Consider the following 19,709-nt stretch of genomic DNA (forward strand, 5'->3'; position numbering starts at 1 on the left):
ACTAGTGCAAGCAGGTTACCTTAAGGAAAACATACTTGGAAAATTCCTCAAAGAAATGTGTGTGTGTGGGTGTGGGGGGCGTTTCTAAAAGGGGTTGAGCACTTAGGGTTACTTACTCAGGCTTTCCCAGGTTAGCAAGCAACCCTTATCCTATAGACTTGCAGTCTACAAGGGAGCTCAGGCAAATTGTCTGAACTCAGGTCATATCAAGGAAAGTATTCTAGGTCTCTTTAAAAGTCGAAAGAAAAATATGAGGATTGTGAGCTATCATAGCATGATTTAAGTGAACTTCTAGGCACTAATATTTTAGGAATTTAAATTCATTCTGCTTATATTAGCAATGATACTCATACTTTGTACAGTCACATAATAGATATTGGTAATAAACATTCAAACAAGCAAAAGTTTGACAAAGAAATTGATCTTAGATCTAGAAAACTGACTTATGAGGGTGCAGCTAGGTGGCACAATGGATAAAGCACTGACCCTGGATTCAGGAGGACCTGAGTTCAAATCCAGCCTCAGACACTTGACACTTACTAGCAGTGTGAGCCTGGGCAAGATCATTAACCCCCAGTGCCCTGCAAACCAAAAACAAAATACAAAAACAAAACAGAAGAAAAAACAAGCAAAAAACCTTGACTTATGCAATTGTGGTCTGAAATGGGAGAGAGGAAAAAAACAACCCTGAAAACTATAGCCAATGAAAGTCCTGGGCAGAGAATCTCCTTATGTGGTCACCTGTAACGATTGGAATGACGCCACCTGCTGGATACTTACTGTAGAAGAGTTCTGCCCATGAAGCGAAGGTCTTTGAGGGCAAGACCAGGAGTCTTTTCTTTGGCGGGAGGAAGTGACGCGAGCTAGTGGGAGGAGGAAGGAAGAGACTGGCGCTCAGTCTCGCTCTTTTTTCCTGGACTCTGGTGGAGAAGGGAGCTAGAAATGTGATCTCCCTTTAATAGATAGGAATCTGGGCCTTTCTCTTTACCAAATTCTTATTCTCCTTAATAAATGCTTAAAAGTCTAACTCTTGCTAAAGCTTATAATTTATTGGCGACCACTCATTGGATATTTTAGACAGACTAGCTAGAATTTTAGCCTTAACAGATGGCTGACCACGAAGAGGAAAGCTGAACCTCACTTCTGATCTTTCAGTTGGGTAAGAAATTTCCCCTACCCTAACCCTTTAAATCCGAAGTACTGCTGAATTGCCCGTGTTTTCCCTTTAAATTATTCAAATGGACCTTTAATACTCCTTAATTACCCTATTTTTGATTTTAGTCTGTTAAACCAGACAAAGTGGGAGATAAGATCATGTTAATGCTTTGTTTTTGTGGACTTTCTAGTTTTCTTTTTATTTTTGTTAAAAGAGCCAGCAACTTACTCACACAGGAAATATCTCTCCCTCTCCCAACCATGCTTTTTCAGAGAAACCTGAAGAGATTCCTGCAGCTTTTCCCAATTCTAACACTAATTGTTGCTCTAATTTTGCATGCCTGGAGGCAATGACCCACCCTCTAGAAGCTTTTAATCCCCTAGCACCTGGAGGCAAAGTGGGGGAAGAGGAATCCAGGCCTGAGTTCAAAATCAAGTCTGATTCAAATTGTGCTGGTCCCTCCCCTCCTCTCCAGACCCCTCCCTCTACTCCTCCCATGGCCAAGCCCATTGCTTCCCCTGCCTGGGAAGTCCAGAGATCTAATGCGCATGCTCAACTTTCTCTAACTACATTTGCAGCTTCAGGCTCAGCCCTTTCCCAGCATGGCTGTGCTTCTGAGGCAACCTTAGAAAACCCTTTAATTCCAGATATGCTTGTTTTGTTCATAATTTTGCTAACCTGCTTTTGTCTTTAATTAGTAATTTTATAAAGCATTTGTATGGTGAAAAGACTGACAGACAATATAGAGGGGTTAAAGAAGAAAAACTTAAGCCGAATAAGAATGACACCATCAACATAGTTCAAGACTCTGCTTCTTTTGCCATGGAAGGGTATATATTGTACAGAAATGTAGAAGTAAAGAAGCAAGGTATTGATAATGAGTATTGGGGATTTTAGATATCGGAATCAAAAGTGTTCTAACTTTACTCAGAGTATTAATGTCAGTTCAGAGGTTACATAGGATTTCTATGCTATTACATATACATTTTGAAATTAATGGTATGAGTTTATTTTCATAGAGATTTCATGCTTTTGAGATTGTCTTATACTTAGTTTCTAAAACAAAGGAGAATATTTGTAAAAGCTTTTATAGTCATAGCAATCAAGTTTATATTTTGTAATACTCTTATTAATATTAAGTTCATATTCATTTAGATTTCCCTAGTTTGAATTTCATATGTCTTTTATTATTCCCACGTGTATTTTCTTCTATTCATTCATCTATCTAATTTTGAAACATGGTTTTGATTTCATAATACAATGTTAATTCTAGGAGTACTGTGCTCCATATTCTGAGTTATTTGTTTGTTGCTATTCTTTTCTCAACTGATTATTTGATCAAACTCTTTAAAGCATTTCCCTGGCAAATTGTTTGCCATGGCAAGTGTTAATTGATTCTAGAAGTATTATTTTTGATAAGCATATTCCAAAAAAAAAAAAAAAAGAGGAGAGAATGTTTGTAAAAGTTTTCTTTTTTCAAAAAAAGTTGTCTTTGAGATTGTGTTGTGCCTTTACTTGTATTCAAATATGTTCTGATTTTTCACAAAAGTAATTGTATACTAAGTAACAAAATAGGGGTATTTATTTGAAAATTGTTACATAATTATATATTGTATTCTGAGTCAAAGATGTATTCACATTTTTGCAATCATTTATTATCCTCAATTTTTAAATCCATATGAATTTGGATTATGGGAACTTATCATTTAAGACATTAATTGCCTTTATTCTGAGTTATCAGATGCCAGTTGGCCAAGGTGCCATCCAATCACAAGAGGAATACATGCAAAAGCAGACACTGAACTGTCACATGAGGGGAGACATGCATGAAGTCAAGGTATGGCCGAGGGAACGGCTTTTGACTAATGTTGAGGTTGGATTCTCTTGGTTTAATATTTTATTCTCTTTTTTCCCCACAATATTGTACAGATGGCTGGAAGTATTCATCCCAGCCCATCTCACTTCTACACTGGCTTCTATGCTCCCTCCTATATGCCTGATGCCAGGGACATCTCAATCCCATGCATCTGATTAAGTCTGACTCAGTTTCCTCCAATATGTTCGGTGGCATGGACATGTATTCCATCCACCTATTTTAAGCCTGGCATACTGCATGGAGAGTACATATTGCTCAAGTGTGGAATGCTCAAATCCATCATTTCTCTGTTCTTTTATGGTAACCCCCATAATTATCTCAGGTGTCATGGATAAATAACAGTGTTGATTTGGCCTTGACACCTGTTTACCAATTATATTAGATTTTTAAAATTTCTCATAATGGCATGAGGATGATTAGGCAGATGATGCAAAAAGTGATGAAACAAAGATAAAAAATTATTTTTAATATTAATATCGCCAGCAATTGTCTTCTCAATTACCCTCCATAAGGGGGGGACTATAGTAATATTATAATTTTAAAGAATGGTTCAATTTTTGTTTTTATTATATGTTTCATGTGTAACAACTAGATTCTGAATTCCCTTAGACATGTTTTGAGAACTTTCATTGTTTGATTTGATTATTGACAAAGCTATTTTAAAGTGTGTTAGACTCAATTTTGTAGGAAATTTTCCTGGCTGATTACCAGCATCCACACATCAACCCCTGAAAAGACTTCCATTCCACGACTACACCTAGAGGACATCTGAGAAAAGACTTTCAGAGACTTTAAATGAACAGTTTTTGATTTGTTGTTTTGTTGTTTTTTTCTCTTTCTGTATAATATACACCATCGGTAACATGTATTCTCTGCAGAGGCCCTCCCTTTGCAAGACTAATGTCAAAGCGTCGGTTCATGAGGACAAAAAAAAAAAAAATCGCCCCTCTGGACAAAACTTTCCTCTCTTCCTTTTCTATATTGTTGTTCACAGTATTATTAGTTAGCAATAGTTATTATATTCTTTTTACTGTTCCGTCAAGGAAACATTTTGTTTCTTGAGGAACAACAGGGGGGACTGTAACGATTGGAATAACGCCACCTGCTGGATACTTACTGTAGAAGAGTTCTGCCCATGAAGGGAAGGTCTTTGAGGGCAAGACCAGGAGTCAGGAAGTGACGCGAGCTAGTGAGAGGAGGAAGGAAAAGACTGGCGCTCAGTCTCGCTCTTTTTTCCTAGACTCTGGTGGAGAAGGGAGCTAGAAATGTGCTCTCCCTTTAATAGATAGGAATCTGGGCCTTTCTCTTTACCAAATTCTTATTCTCCTTAATAAATGCTTAAAAGTCTAACTCTTGCTAAAGCTTATAATTTATTGGCGACCACTCATTGGATATTTTAGACAGACTAGCTAGAATTTTAGCCTTAACACACCACAAAGTCAAAGGGCCCCATGTTTATCTCAGACAAGGTGTCACAAATACCACATATAGACTCTGGAGCTATTCTCCAAATGATCTTACTGGCACTGGTAGCATGTGGTTCTAGAGCAAGTCTTCTACCTATCCCCTCAGCATATAGGGATAGCCCTAAAAGAGTTGGGGGATGTCTTTGAGGGGCATAATCTCCACACCAGCAGCAAGTTATGACTGCTAGGAATACAGACTGTGACTACACTGAGCCAAGGTTTATGTGTAGCTCCCACAAAGAGAGAATGATGCGTAGTTATAACATGGGTCACATATTCTAAGTGTATATTGTAAAACCAAGGAATTTAGCTGACATTTTTAGGAGTTGTAAAGGGGTACATTACCAGATTCCTAAAGATTTTTATCATATTTAGAATTGAGAAATATCCCTGGGAGGTCAGTTGAGAACTTGAAATAACAGCAGGGATTTGAGAAACCTTAACAGAGCATTTTCTTTGCTTTTAAAAGCTCTCTCTCTCTCTCTCTCTCTCTCTCTCTCTCTCTCTCTCTCTCTCTCTCTCTCTTCTCTCTCTCTCTCTCTTTCTCTCTCTCTCCTCCAGGACTTTGCAGAAAAACAAAGCTCTTCTGAAAAGCAAGGACACAACTTGAGTGATTTTATGAAAGTGATAGCGACCATTCTCCAACAAAGCCCATTTATTTCTATATGCATGTTGTATATCTCATTTATCTAAGGACAAGAAAGAAGTCTCTATGTGTGGAGCAAGGTGAGGAAATACAAAGGTGACACCTTTTGTCCCACTGCACACATATACAGCTACTTCTTTGGCAAGGTGTGTCAGTTGTCCTGATTTAAGAGAGTAGAGTACTTTGGATGTGGGGTGATGAGTTGGTCATGGGTCCAAAGAAGATCTGGGAAAAATCATGAAGAACTTCATGAGTAGGTCCCTACAATAGGGTAGAAACCAATTTCTCTCTCTCTCTCTCTCTCTCTCTCTCTCTCTCTCTCTCTCTCTCTCTCTCTCTGTCTCTTTCCTTTCTTACACACACACACACACACACACACACACACACACACACACACATGTGCACACACACACACACACACTCAGAATTTTTTTTTTCAAAAAAAAGAAGAAACATCGTAATTTGTGCCAGAATATGGTGGTGTGCTTCCTCACCTCTCCCCATATAAATGAACAGAAATAATTCCTGGGAAAAGCCAGTAATGTCCAAATTTTATTAAGATCATGAACATCACCTAGCAGGGTAAAATGAACACACTTAATCCACATTGTAGCATCTGCTGGTCAGAGTCACTTTCATTGTCCATGAGTTAATGGGGATTTGGCATTCAATTTTCCCCATCATTATAATCGGAATAGAATTGCCACAAAATGGATTGAATTCTGAGACATTTGGTAAGGAGTTATTTAGTGGAAGAGAGGTGATGAGTGTAGTAAAAAGAACACTGGACTTGAGATTTCTATATGCATGTTGTATATCTCTAGCTCATCCTGACACCAACTTTATGACAATAGGAAAAAAAAGTTCTTTTCTGAGTTGCAGTTTTCTCACCTGGTAAATAGGACAAGTGCCTGCAATATGATTACATAGGTTTGGTGTGGGGAAAGTCTTTGTAAATCTTAAAGAGCTACATAAATGAACTGTCATCATAATGACTAGTAACATGCAGTCAATGATATAGAATTCTGACAATTACAAAGAACAGGCAATGAGAGAGAATAGATTATTATGAAGCAGAAAACCTATGGGCAATTGCACATGATTATAACAGGATTTCATCTTCTCCCTCCACATGAATAACAAGGACATAATTGCCAATGTGAAACTTGCAAGTAGGTGGTATAATGGGCAGAGTTGGCAGACTTAGAGACAGGAGGGAGGTCTTTAAGTCTATTCCTGCTTCAGACAATTACTAACCCTGTTATCATTAGCAAGTCACTTAGATTCTCAGATTTACTTTCCTTTTGAATAAAAGTGGATAAAAAATCATATCTATACTACTGGTTGTTATAAGGATGAAATCAAATGACACTTGATTTGTATATAACTATATTTTCATGTAAACATTATGTAAAGTGCTCTGCAAATCTAAGATTCCTACAAATTGGCTATTATCTGTTCATTGACAATGATACCAATTGAAATATAAGACCTACAACAGAGAGAATATATTCCCTTTATGAAGAGGAAGGGGTGGAGGTATACTGAGACACTACTTCATGTTTGACTCTAGTTCCTTTTATTCTCCTCTGGATCTTGGAGGCAAATTTTCTAGATCACAAAGAGTTAGAATTTCCTTTCCTTTCACGGGAAAAGTATCTCTCCCTTTATTTTCAGTTTAAAATATCAGTGATTACATATTAAAGTATTTTTATGACCTAAGTTTTGCAATCAGTTTTTATCTTGATTCTTTATCCATGAGTGGTAGAATGGACTTGTGATGCCTGAGTATTCATCTATAATCAACAGAGAAATAAGAAGCTGGAAAAGTAGCAGAAAGCATAAAATAGTTTTTACCAAGTTCCTTAATTCCAAAATATAATTTTGATGATGCTATAACCTGCTCCCAAGACTTTCATGACTTTTTCAAATAACCAATATTGACTCACAACCTCAGTTCTAGCATGTCTTCTCTGATTTGCATAGAATTCTTCTTTTTCTGCAAGAATCTTATACATTGTTTTTTCTAACTCTTTCTGCTCCAGTTTATCCTTTAACATCCTGATATTTTCTTCATACTCCTGCCTTATTTCCTTTTTCACTCTTTCCAGGTGTTCCATATAGAATCTTTGATGTGCTTCAGTTTCTTCCTGAATTATCTTTTCAGTAAGTTGATACATCTTGTTTGTGTAGCAAAAGCCTCCATTCTTCTGTACTACTTGCTCAACCAAGCTCAGGAGCTCTGTTACCTGGGCCTCCTGCTCACTTCCAGTTGCCCGGTTGTTGAATGCACAGTACCTTCCATCAAACTGGTCTATCAGGTCTTTCAAACTTCCACCTGTAGTTTCACGTAAGTATTGATTCAAATCAGTACCTTCCAAATCATCCTTCCGTGTGAATAAAAGGATGATATGTTTCTTGGCTTTGGAACCAAAAATTCCCAGGATCTTCTTTACTGCATCTTGTTCCTCCTTGGTGTAACGACTAAGTGGGACCACCAGGATGATGGCATGAGGCCCAGGGGAAGACATAATGAGGCAGTGCATAATCTCCCTTGAAGTGTCCACATCAGAACACTCAGTGTCAAAAATCCCAGGAGTATCCACAACTACAATTTCTTCTCATTCACAATCTGCTTCTTTTCATACAATTCTTGGTCACTGACTTTGCTGTTAGTCTTGACTCAAATACTTTTTCCCCAAGGATGCTGTTTCCTGTTGCACTTTTCCCAGCTCCTGTTTTACCTACCAGGACAAGTCTCAGCTGATTTTTGTTGGGCTCTTGGTTTCCATCACCTGAGATGTGGATAATGAGAGTGACAGGGTTAAGCTCTACCTTCAACTGCTATCCTTTTAGTCCCCCATTCAGTACACTCTAGCCATGTATCTGGTTTTGTTCACAGCCTCACAGTCATATGCCCTTTGGCAATTTGGTTCTTTTTTTATTATTGTTTAGGATTTTATTTTCCCATTACATGTAAAAACAAATTTTGACACCAATTTTTAAAACTTTTGTGTTCCAACTTCTCTTCCTCCTTCCCACACCCCACCCCCAAACTCAAGCAATTCAATATTAAGTTATACAAGAATAGTCAGGCAAAACATCACCACATTATGCAAGTTGTGAAAGAAAACAGCCAAAAACCAAAACTTCAGATTAAGGAACTATCAAAAAATTTATGCTTCAAACTGTTTTCAGATAGCATCAGTTCTTTTTCTGTAGATGGATTGCAATTTTCATAAGTCCTTCAGAGTTATATTGTATTATTGCATTGCTGAAAATACCTATGTCCTTCCCAGCAGATCATATTATACTATAGCTGTTATTTTGTTTACAGTACACTTCACTCTATTTCAGTCTATGTAGGTCTTTCCAGGTTTTTTCTGATAGCGTCCTGTTCATCATATTTTTTTGATTCCTATAAAATAGGCTACAATTGTATAGTTCTTTAAAGAGAGATTTCCTTACAATAAACCCACGAGGTTGATTATTGCAACAATATTAATAGACAACATTTGTATAGTGCCTTAAACTTGACAAGAATTTTCTTCACAATAGCCCAGCAAAATAAGTACCATATGTTTTGCCATTATAATCAATCATCATAACTGTTTTCCTTCCATCCTATTCCCTTCCCATGATATTTATTCTATTTTTCTATCTCATTTACTGTATTCCTCCTCAAACGTATTTTTCTTCTGACTGCCCCCTCCCCCACTCTGCCCTCCCTTCATTCACACCTTCCCTCCTTATGTCCTTCCCCTCCTACTTTTCCTGTAGGGTTAGATAGATTACTCTACCCAACTGGTGTGTATATGATTGCTTCCTTGAGCCAACTCTTATGAGATTAAGATTTTGGGGTTAATTCTGATGTGTTTAAGGCTCCTTCACTTCCCCGTACCTTCCCCATCTCTCCCCCCACTCTATATGCCCTGTCCCTTCTGCTTCTTTTATGTGAGACTTCACCCCCATTATACTCCCCTATCCCCCTCCCCCAGTATATTCCTCTCTCCTCACAGTTTTACCCCAAAGATGTCATCATGGGGAAGCTAGGTACCACAGTGGACAAAGCACCTACCCTGGACCCAGGAGGACCCGAACTCAAATCCGGCCTCAGACACAAGATAATCATCAACCCTGACTGCCAGTCCCCCCAAAAAAGAGAAAAAAAACCAAATGCTTTACAGGTATCATCCCTTCATAATCAATTCCCACCTGTGTCCTATTTCTAAATTTATTCCTATCATCTGTCCTAATACTCAGAAGGCTCTTATGATTTAGACATATCTTCCCATGTAGGAATGTGAATAGTTTAACCTTTTAACCTACCTCATAATTTATTTTTCCTGTTTACCTTTTTATGCTTCTCTAGGGTCTTGCATTTGAAAATCAAATTTTCTATTCAGTTCAGATCTTTTCATCACAAATACCTGAAAGTCTTCTTTTTCGTTGAAGTCCCATTGTTTTCCCTGAAAGATTATAATCAGTTTTGCTAGGTAGGTGATTTTTGGTTGCAATCCCAATTCCATGCCCTCTGATCCTTTAATGTAGAAGCTGCTAGATCCTGTGCTATCCTTACTGTGGCTCCACAGTATTTGAATTTTTTCTTTCTGGCTGCTTGTAATATTTTCTCCTTGACCTGGAAGCTCTGGAATTTGGCTATAATATTCCTGGAAGTCTTACTTTGGGGAACTCTTTCAGGAGGTGATCAGTAGATTCTTTCAATTTCTATTTTACCTTCTGTTTCTAGAATATCAGTGCAATTTCCCCTGACAATTCCTTGGAAGATGATGTCTAAACTCTTATTTTGGTAATGGTTTTCAGATAGTCCAATAATTTTCAAATTATTTCTGCTGGATCTATTTTCCAGGTCAGCTGTTTTTCCAAGAAGATATTTTACATTGCCCTCTATTTTTTTATTCATTTGGATTTGCTTTATTGCGTCTTGGTTTCTCACAAAGTCACTAGCTCCATTTGTTCAATCCTAATTCTTAGGTAATTATTTTTATCAGAGAGTTTTTGTATCTCCTTTTCCATTTGGCTTTTCAAACTGTTGACTTTTTTCTCATGTCTTTCCTCCATCACCCTCATTTCTCTTTCCATTTTCCCCTCTATCTCTCTAACCTTATCTTCAAAGTCCTTTTTGAGTGCCTCTATGGCCTGAGACCAATTAATATTTTTCTTGTAAGCTTTAGAAGTATGAATCCTGATGCTGCTATCATCTCCTGAGGGTGCACCTCAGTCTTCCTTGTCACCAAAGAAGCTTTCTATGGTTCTCAACTTTCTCTGCATGCTCATCTTGCCTGTCTTTCACTTGACTTTTAGCTCCTTCTTAGTATGCTTCCAGGATATGCTATCCCAAACTTCAGGGGTTCCCAAGTGTTATGATTTAATGAAGGACAGTTTCTTCATTCACCTGGCCCTTTTTCTGGTCCATAGATAACCCCAGGCCAACTTGCTAATTAAACAGGCAGCAACAGTTTCTGTGCTGTTGGTTATCAGCTCTGATGAGCCTGCACCCCTCCCCCACCTGGGCTGCCACTGCTCAAGGTTTCTTCCTAGTTCCGCACTGGGGTAGGACATCCAAATACCACCTTAGCTCCTGTATACACCCCTGTAGATTTTCCCCAAGCCAGCCGTTTAGCCCTCTCACCAGATTGTGAGCTTAGTTCCATAAGACACCTGCACTGCAGCTGATTTAGAAGCTTTGGGGTAACTTTTTCTGGTGCAGTCTACCTGGGAATGGATCTGTTTTGGCATGATCTTGGGGCTAGACTTCGTTCCCAGCCTGGCTCCCCCTTCTGCCAAACTTTCAAGCTGTCTTTGGCTGGAAAATAATCTTGGCCATCTTTTTGTGGGTTCTGCTGCTCCAGAAGTTGTTTTCTGGCTGTGTTTGAAGTTTTTTTGTTTTTTGTAGTAATTGTGTCAGGAAGTCTAAGCATTTAGTGCTTTTCTTCCACCATCTTGGCTCTACCTCCCAGAACCTACAATTTGGTTCTTCTTAAGCAAGAAACTATAACTCCCTGTTTCACTAATACATTCATCTTACTGATGGTTAGCAAGCAGTAGTTAGTCGTGTCGGTCTGCCCATCCTGTATCACTCAAATACTTCTAGAAATAATGTTATTTATCTTTATAACCCATCTTGTCTTTAATTCAATTTAACAAAACCTTTATTGAGTGACTGCTATGGGCAAGACCTGTAGAGTTATATGGTAAGTTAATATACAGATGTGTTGTCAATGAACTTATATGTTTATTCTTTCCTTAACTTTTTATTCACATTCCTAATATCCTACTTTAGAACCTGGATTACTACAGTATTCTTACAAATGGGGTCTAATGTCTCTTTCTCAATATACAGAGGCAGGGTGGTCCTGTGGAAAAAGTCATGGATTGAGAATCAAGAGGCCTTGGGGTCTAATGCTGGGCGTTGCTTCTTATTACCTGTGTGATCTTGATGAAGTCACCTTACATATGTGAGCACTGGTTTCCTCACATGTGCAAATAAGGAGGTTGGATTAAATAATTAAGGCCCCTTCCACTGATGGTTTCATATACTAGAGTCAGATTCATCTTATAAAAAAACCATATTCATCATATCACTTCAATCTTCTACAACCTCTAGTGACATTTTCATGGCACTTTATCATTATGGATAAATATTCAATACTTTATCTTGACATTCTAGGCTCTGCACAATCCAGCGTCCAGTCCACTTTTATAATCTTATAACTCACATCCTTCATAGAGCTTCCTCTCTGTGCCACTCAACGTGTTGTCTTTCCTTCCTTTTTTCCATGACTCCTGCCAGCATTGTCCTTGCTGAGCCGTTGTTCACTCCAGTCTCCACATAAGGATAGCAGATTATTCTTTACTTCTCCAGAAACCTGACTGCTTTCAAGGTTTATCCCCCTTCCTAGGAGTCTTCCCAAATGAACCCAGCCCAGGTGAACTTTGTCTTCAGAACTCCTCATTCTTTAAACACTTATCTTCTCCTGCTTTATACTAGGACTTATAGTTTTATACATACCGTTGAATCTTGTTGTTATTCAGAACAGATCTATGATGCCCAGATATAGTTTGTATAGAGTGGCATTTAGGTGACATGAAAATAGAAATTCTGGACTTGAGTCAGTAAGACCTGAAGTTCAATCTTTCCTTAGACATCTACTAGCTATGTCATGTGGGGAGATAGATTGGAATGGGTTAACAAAATATAGCATGATTACTGGACCTGAGCAATGACCTTGGGGGTCTCCAAGCTGGAAGACTGGTGATGTGACTCCAAGGCCTTAGCCAGGATACATATTAAAAGAACATATAATTCAAATAGAATGCACTGAACAATGTTTTTTCAGTTAAAGGTAGCCATTCCCCCGAAAGAACATTTTGTTCCGAATATTCATCTTTATGGAAGTTCTAATGTAACATTGTTTGGAATTGTTCCACTGACTACTACATGAATCTGAGCGTGGATATAACGATTTAGGATTCTTTGATTAAACTTTGTCCTCTTGTGGATGACGTGAGACCCCTGCTTTTCTCATTTGTGACTCCGGCAATGTGGTCTAAACAGTCAACAATCCTCTTTCAGACTGTTTTTTAGTCAAATGAGAATGATAATATTACCTTCCTCATAGAAGTATTGTAAAGATTAATTTAAAAAACTGTAAAAGTGTTTTGCAAACCATAAAACCCTTATGTGAATATTATCTATAACATGTTTATGCATGAATAATTGCATGCAGAATGCAAATAAATACTTCCTTAAAGAAGTCATATCTAACCAGACCTGAGTAACCATAACAAAAGCCTAAAAATGCCAAATGCTTGAATATTACACCCAACATTAGTTCAATGAGCAGGGAATTAATGAGTGCTTTTGTGGATTTGCAAAAGCCAAGATAAAAAGTGGATAGAAAGAGAGAAGAGATGGGCTGAGCTGTGGAGCAGCAAATTCTCTGAAGATGGAACCACTAATGAAGAGCTGTCTGCAGTTGACAGAAAATCTAAGAGTTTGACCATAGTAGTAGCCTTTGTTGGTACACTTCTTGATGTTCTGCCAATTAAACGGTTAAGCCCTCAGAACAGATATAACAAGGATCACCCCCCCCCATAGAAACAGTTAACAGGTATAGATGAAAGTTGGAGGATTCTAGCCATATAGGTTTAATCTAATTGTGTGGAGGGGTTGACTAATCCCATTGTCTTCCTCTCCCATCCTGTTCACCTTCAACCTAATTCTGTTGTCATTCCCACTGCCCCTTTCCTGTCAGGCATGGACATTCGTTGAGGAATGAGGCATGAGGTTATGTATAAGAGAGAAGGATGCCCCCCTGAATGTCAACAGCTGACCCAGCCTGGATATTGTCCTACCCTCAAACAAACAGGAAACATTTTCCCACAAAGGGTATATTGTCACAGAATCAGCCATATCTCATTTCTTCTCCCACCACCTTATATTACACAAGTCCTGTCAGCTGTCCTGTCAGAATGAATGGATAGGTTAGACAGAGTGGCAACCCCAGGTGTCCTGGCTATGGCCAACCTTGTCCAGCAGAGTCCATTATAGGGTGGAAGAAGTAAAGAGACTCTCACCCCCTCCCTCCCTGTTTGTTGTTGTGACATCTAGGGGACTGGGTAAACATACAGAAGGGGAAAAAGAATGAATTAAAGAAAGGAGAAAAATAATGGAAAAAGAAAGATTTTAAAACAGAAAAGAAACAGAAAGGCCAGGCAAATGGAGAATGATGCTCAGAGCAGCTTTTTCCTTCTTAGAAAAGGGCCCAAATCCCAGTTTCCAGAAGAAAATGAGAACTTCATCTGATCTCAGTCACCTCCCACTCCAACCCTGTCCAGGGCATCCTGGGTGCCTGCTCACCATGGCTCTCCTCACTCATGTTGTCAGGAACCTTTCCACCATAGGCTTCTGCCATTGGAGGGTACAATTTCTGCAGAAAAATGATGATAACTGATGTCATTTTTAGTTGTGCTGAAGTGAAAACAGACTCTGATCCAGGGTCAAGAGATGTTGGTTCTGGTCCACATCCCTGCCTTTAACTGGCTTGATGAACTTGGCCAAATCACTTGTCTTCCTAGGGCCTAGACTGGAGATGTGGGGGAGGAGGGAACTGGATGATGAATAGCAAAAAGATAAGTTTGACTGGACTGTAAATTTCATGAAGGGGTGTACTCCATATATCATAGGAGAGGTAGGTTAGGCCAGGTAGCAAAGGGTTTTATATGCTAAAGAGGGTTTCATATTTGATTGCTGAGGCAGTAGGGAGGCCAACAGAGTGAGGGGAAGAGACCTGGTCAGACCTGTACTTAAGGGAAATCAATTTGACAACAGGATGAAGGATGGATTGGAGAAGGGAGAGAGCTACAAGGAGATCACAAGTAGCAAGAGAGTAGATGCACAGTTTGGGGTTGTGGTTCTCTTAGCCTGGTCACTTATAGTCCTCTCTCCAAAAGTTTCCCAGGGGAACCACTTTCTCCTTGCCTTCTCCCACCCCTGTTGGGATGACAACCAACCAAGGTTCAGCCATTTCTAAAAATGACCACAGCTGCTTCACCAGTCATGACCCATTTGATCTCCCTCCCTTATGGCACACGCAGCCTGCCAGTTGCCAGCTGACATTTAGCTACCACTGCAGCTCCCTTCCCTTCCTCATCGCTGCACCTGCCCAAGGTTCAGGGGTTTGGCCTACCAAGAGCTGCATGCTGAGGCCCTCTTGGCTGCCCAGAGTGCCCTGCCTCTGGTGTCCCTCTTGCCCCCAATCTAGGAGTGCTTAACTGAGATTGAAAGCACTCAGTGCTTTGACTCTGTTGAAATCTCTTGTCAGAGGAAAGAAAATCTGGTTTTAATTTGTATGGTACTTCCCACCTCCCCTTCTTCTACTTTTTTTTTTTAATAGGATCAGTGGTATTCATTGGGTTAGGGAAAGTCCTGCTGAGGGAAACTCCTAATAGTGTAAGTTAGCACTTGTACTGTAAGATGTGAGCTTTAGAAATTTTCCTAGAGCACTGAGAAGTTAAGTGACTTCCCCAGGGTCACACATTCAGTATATGTCAGCAATAGGGTTTGTGTCCTGTCAGAATTCCCCTTGTCTCCTTGTTCCCTTGTACCCCATTTCTGAGTCCAGCTCTCTACCCACTATTCCGACACTGCCTTTCATTTCCCTCTTTAGTTAAGGCTAAATATAAAATGATACTCATTGCTTATAGATAGTGCAGTGTTGTAAGACCAAAACACATAGTTTTATTATAAGTAACTAATTTTGTTCAACTTTAATACCACTGAAGAAAGTATAGGATTAGGAATCTATCCTCTTTTTAACTTTTAAGACCTAAGAGAAATGTACAGAAATGGAAAATGTAAAAGAATTATTTTTTCTGTAACTATGACATACTTTTGTCTTTAAAAATCCTTCCTAGAATCTCATTTTGGACAAGGTATTCTTTGAGGCCTGAACCTGTGCTCAGCATAACAATAAAAACGGAAGCTTTTACGTCTCTAATTATGCATCGTGGTAGATATACTTGTGGCAGCAGTTACCCACAACAGAAGTCATAGAGAGATAGTTCTCCCATAGTTGCTTTTAGGGCAACTAGGTGGTGCAGTGGATAAAGCACTGGCCCTGTATTCAGGAGACTTGAGTTCAAATCCAGTCTCAGAAACTTGACACTTACTAGCTGTGTGGACCCTGGGATACATCACTTAACCCTCACTGCCCTGCAAAAAATAAAAAAATAAAAAAATTTTAAAACCTTTGAGAATATAAGAGTAGGTTTCCATTGTCTATTACAGAAGACATTGTATGAAAATTTGAAGTTACAAAGTCCCTTCTTTCTTTTGGAAAAGGGTTATTCCTTCTTTGTTAAGAGAGTAGAAAAATCATTCTTTTTCAATTGGGGAAAAAACTATATTGGGGTTTCCTAGAGAAAGACAGCCCATCTCTTGGGCTAAAGGCAGCCTTAAGGAAACATCTAGTCTAGTCCCATGCTGCCAAATGGATTACATTCACATGATATGAATAGTTTTCTTGCTCTTTCTGTTTTTGTACTAAAGATAGAAAGAGGAAGGTAGGCAGGGCAGCAAAAATGTTCATTTATAAATGGTAAAGATCCAAGAAAAAAGGCAGTACTTATTCATTAACATGCAGATGGGGCCTGGCTACATCACGTCCTTGGGGTCTAAAGGATACCAGGCAAAGATCTCCTACAAATGTCACCCCATTCTTCTGAAATTCTCTCCTGGGTAGGTCATTGTCTTGGATTAAGCATGGCCCTCCTCCCTGAGATCCTCTTTAGGAGGGCCAAATGGTTTATGGTCAGGATGATAATATCTGCAAACACTAATACTTTTGTAGGAATTACCTGTAAGCTTTCAGATGAATTTATTTTCTGACAAGAGAAATGGGGCAGGCATTGGCACCCTAGCTCCTAGGGAAGAAGGGATACTTTCCCCACCAAAGCCCAAGGAGGAAAGTAGAGAAAGAGAGGTTGGAGGCACCAAAGATCAATTGCTCAGGTGTCATTTTTACTAGTACAATAACCCTGTGGAGGAGATGATACTGTGCAGTCACAGAATTCCCAGAGAGAAGACCTAAAATTATCCTTACAGCAAGAGAGAGGGGGGAGAGTAAGAAAGGAGGCCTTCAAGGTCAGTGTAAGGAGAGGAGAGCCAGCCCAGCCTCCCCATCCTTTCCCCGGCCTTTCTGGGGGCTGCCCTGCCATTCTTTTCCACTCCTTTCCTCCCCTCTCCTCCCACATACTCACTTCTCAGGTTGGAGAAATGGAGTCACCCCAACCCCATAGACCTGCTTCTGCAGGGCCCTTCTAGCACTGCTGATATTAGCCCTCCTCTAACATTTCAGGTGTCTTTGTGAGGACCCACAGCAGCCATAGTTGGTTGCTATCATTGGCTCACTGCAGAGTTCAGGAAAATTGTGAAGTGAGCTGTGTCTGTCTTTGATGCCCCATTGCCTCCTTTTTCTCTGCCTTTTTCCCCATGCACTATTGGAAACACCCAGTTCCCTAACATTCCCTCTGACTGCAGGAGAACTTTCCATGATGGAAATCTCTCCCAGTTTGTCCAGGACTTCAGAAATATCTTTTCTTGTTCCTCCAGCAGAATGGACCATTCACTCTGACTGTACTTTCAAATTCCTAAACCATCAAGGGTGTGCTGGTAAATGTTTAATGACCAGCTTTCCAGGAAAAATGTACCTTTGATACATTTAAAATTTAATTTACATTATTAACCTTTTCTCCATGACTTTTCAAAGTCTATGCAAGCAGCAAAACAATAAATCCAACCTGGATTTGTAGGGCTTTCCTGAAAATGTATCAATTGTCTCTAGGAAGCCAATGAGGGCTGGCTCCAGCATATACCTCTGCCAGGCACAAAGCAAACTTTTAAAAGCTTTCTAAGTAATTGTCTGATAAACTAATTCATGCCAAAGTGTGAGTGACTGGGGAAGCAATTTACTTGAAAATAATTCCCACCCTAGAGGAGGATTTGCTAAGTCTTTCCTTTGGAAAAGGATTTTTGCTTGAAGAGACTAAAAAGATACAGCCCAATGTTTGTGAGTATGGGGTGGGGGTGGGGGAAGGGAGTGACAAAATGGAGAAGGATGGCCAGGGGGGCACCTACCAGGAAAGGTCAGAGAAAGCAAGAGCTTGAGGTATGGCTATTCTTTTCTTCTTTTGGGGAAGGCTAAGTCAATTTTCCTATAGGAGGAGAATGTAGCCAGAGGACAACTGGGAAAAAGCAATGTTTACACCAAAGATATAATGTATAATGCTGAGTTAAATACTCAAAACAGTATTTAGGGAGGAAAAGGCAAGGTGTACAATTTTGGGGCAGCTGAAGCTTGCCTTTCAACTACAACACTCAGGACAAACCACCCTCTCTGATGAAGGGTGAGGCTGGCTCCCATTTTGGGGTCATGACTTTGCCTGTGGGTGCCCTGTTCCTTTACTAGGAACCCAAACCTCAACTCATAAATGACCTTCACCTGACCTCTGTAGTCAGGAGTTAGGCAGGAGATTGGTTTCCTTCCTTCCTTCAGACCTGCTTCAAGTGCAGGTTCCTTCTTCTCTCACCCACCTCCCCTCAAGAAGCAGACCTCACTCACAAATTTTAGAAAGTAGGAAAGGAGAATAATTCACCTGAGAATGGGACTATCCTCTAGAGGCCAACCCTGGGGTTCTTGGAGGGAGTGTGGGAGTCAGTCAATCACACATACTTTACTGGGACTCAAACCAAGCCAAGGCTAAGCAAGCAGGAAACAAGAGCCAACTGAAAGGGGCTGAGTTCGTCCCTTGGATAGAGCGAGAACCCACCCTCTGGAAGAGGTGCCACCCACCCCTCACCTGTCCAATCCTGGCACAGTGGGCTTTAACCAAAGTGAACAGCCATCTCCTTCCTTCTCAAAGAGCCAGCTTTGGGATCTCTTTTGGTATAGGGTGTGCCTGGAACCTGGTTATATGTGAGGCAGCAGAAGGCAGAATAAGAAGGAAGGGAACTGTGGAAAATGCAAGTTGTCTGACCTGGGAATTGCCCATTTCCTGTAGTTGGGGAGATAAAGAGAGAGAGATATCTAAAATTACTTGACTGGGTAAGCTCCTAACTGCTGAGTTCCTTTGAGCTAAGAAGATCCCCAGAGTGGAGGTGCCAGGAGAAATATATATATATATTTTTTTTTACTAGTGTAAAATTTAGGAATTCCATCTCACTAAAGAAGATTTTAATCAGGAGCGAAGAAGAAAACATTCATAATGCCTGGGTTATGGAAACAGAGAGATGGACAAAGAGAGGACATTTCCTTGTCAGCTGTTTCCATTCCTTAAGTAAATACCTAAAATCCTCTATGATGTTTAAAATATAACCACAGGGCAGTGCCCACATTATATCCCTCCCCCACACTTAGCAAAACAACTCCTTTTTAAAATAAAAAGAAACACAAGTTATCATAGTCACAGTTAACAAAACCACTGGTTACAACACCCTTTGACATGTTTAATATAGAGAAGCTTAGCTTGGACCTCAATTAGTGGTTAGTCATGCCCCAGATGGCATAAGTATGAGATAAGATAAGCTTAGGGGTCTTATTAATAAAATGATTAAATTACCCAGGAACTACTTATCTCAAAATTTGAATCATCCAAACTGAAAACAATCCTATCCAAAGTAACCAAGTTACCATTTTTTTTGGTTTACTTTTTTTTTTTAAGACATACATGAAAGGCAATGATGCTTGAATTATTTATTTTTGGCTGTTTGCAATACTTTCTCCTTGATCTGTGAGCTCTGGAATCTGGCTATGATGTTCCTGAGAATTTTCATTTTAGGATCTCTTTCAGTTGGTGATAGTGGATTCTTTCCATTTCTTTTTTGCCCTCTGGTTCTAAAATATCAGGGCAGTTTTCTTTGATGATTTCTTGAAAGATATTTTTCATTTTTTTTAATCATGGCTTTCAGGTTAGTTCAATAATTCTTATTTATCTACTCCAGGATCTCTTTTCTATGTTTAGTTGTTTTTCAATTGAGAAATT

At 39.5% G+C, this 19,709-nt stretch overlaps 1 pseudogene; it reads right to left on the minus strand.

The window, feature by feature from the left end:
• Positions 1-5,684: 5,684 nt before the first annotated feature.
• On the minus strand, positions 5,685-18,655 carry LOC122729608 (annotated as a pseudogene).
• Between the last annotated feature and the right edge of the window lie 1,054 nt (positions 18,656-19,709).

Source organism: Dromiciops gliroides, chromosome 5 (genome assembly GCF_019393635.1).
Source record: "Dromiciops gliroides isolate mDroGli1 chromosome 5, mDroGli1.pri, whole genome shotgun sequence".
In the NCBI taxonomy this organism is placed as follows: Eukaryota; Metazoa; Chordata; class Mammalia; order Microbiotheria; family Microbiotheriidae; genus Dromiciops; species Dromiciops gliroides.